This window comes from Propithecus coquereli, unplaced genomic scaffold, assembly GCF_000956105.1.
Source record: "Propithecus coquereli isolate 6110/MARCELLA unplaced genomic scaffold, Pcoq_1.0 Scaffold91, whole genome shotgun sequence".
NCBI lineage: Eukaryota > Metazoa > Chordata > Mammalia > Primates > Indriidae > Propithecus > Propithecus coquereli.
The window spans coordinates 4,806,593-4,808,470 of NW_012155396.1; positions in this window are offsets into that span (position 1 = coordinate 4,806,593).

Below are 1,878 nucleotides of genomic sequence, written 5' to 3' on the forward strand. Positions count from 1 at the left end.
GGCCTCCCAGAGTGCTAGGATTACGCTTTTATCTCTTTATGTTTCATTCTATTTGGTTTCTTCTGTCTTTCAACTTATTTTCTTGTTTAGCTATGTCTAAGGTACTTTTAAATCTGTCCATTAACTTACTAATTTTATTAATTATTAATAGTTTTGGTTGGTGCCCCCCCATTTTTAGAATCCCTAGCGTGTTTTTCCCTTCCGAATTTGCACTATAACAGTTTCCAATTGTGAAAAAAAAATTTTTTTTAAACAAACATGATTTTACAATCTGTCTTGTAATTCTCTCTAAAGTTCTTGTGGGTCTGTATCTGTTACATGTTGTTAGCACCATTTCTTATTCATGTTGGCTATTCTCTTTATGTATTAGTTATATTTGAATGAATGCTGGATGGTGTGTTTAGAAAATTATTTTTAGAAATAATTTGTGGTCTAGGATAATGTTATCTTCCTCTAGAGAGGATTTTTGTTTGCTTCTGCCTGATGCCTGAGGGCACTAGCAATCCTGGATCATCTTAATCCAATTTAAGCTTTTGGGATTTTCAGGGCTACTAAATGACTTAAAGTTTGGCTTTATTTTGCATCATTCTCTTTGCTATTTACATTGCATATTTAGCACCACAGTGAGAAGACTTCATGTAAACCGTGTGTGGTTGAGTGTATTATTGTATGAGGAATTACGATCTTAGAAGATGTTTAGGAAAAACTGGACAAGAAATCAGGAGTGGCCAAAATACTACAGTTTTGAATATATCCTGTATTTAAGGGGAGGAAGACAAATGCAATGAAGAATAACCTTATTACTGTCGGTTATTATCCACTGTGTATTTCTGGAGTGATGAATTTAAAAATAAGTCTTAGTGGCAAAACACATATGAACTGTTTGTGAAATGTATTTTGTGAAATGCTTATACTTCCCAGAAGAGGGCATCCTAACATAATGAATACAGATCAATTTCTTTCCTATGAAGGAAGATGCTTTTGAGACAAGACGTTGCTGTATTACTACACTGCATAGTGATAATGTTAAGATCAGGAGAGGACTATAGCCTAATCCCTTCATGTGGCAGATGTGGAAACTGAGGCCCAGCTGGTAGAAATGATTCACCATTTGATCATTCAATAATTATTGAGGAATTATAAGTACAGTACTCTCTATATTATTATATATGGAAATTATGACGAAGACAGGCAAGAGCTTGCTTCTGAAGGAGTTTACATTCAATGGTGGGAGAGAGGTACAAATAGTAAAGTACAATGATTTTAGAAAGCATTGAATGCTTTGAAGAAAATAATGAGGTAGGGTAGTAGAGGGGGAAGGCATAGCAGATTGCTGCTTTAGACTTAGCGGCCTGGGAAGCCTACCTGATGAGGCAAGTTGTGACTGACAGGCAGTTAGATATCAGCAGAGGGAAGTGCATTTTAGACAGAGAAAATACGGAAAGCAAAGACTTGCAGATGGGAGATGGGAAGGAAGCCAGTATGGCTGGAGCCTCGTGAGCCAGGAGAGCAGATGATACAAGAGGCAGTCATGAGTCAGACCACACAGGACATAGGAGTTGTTTGTGGTAAAGAATTTAGAGAGGCAGCAGAGTGTAGTGGCTAACTGCCCAGAGATCCCGACTCCACTTGCTAGCTAAAGGATTTTTCTGAGGAGAGGGTCTGTAGCATTCATCATATCTGAAAGGTAATCCAGAAAAGATAAATCACTATACCATGTTGCCCCTCAACAACGCTTTTAATTCTCTGCAACACAGACAGCTTCTGATTAGTGTTGATTTTCAAGGCAAAAAAGTTTAAAAGTAGTACAACTAAATGAAGTTTACAGGTAATAAAAACAACAATATCTCAAGTTAGTTGACTTTTTTTTTTTTTTTT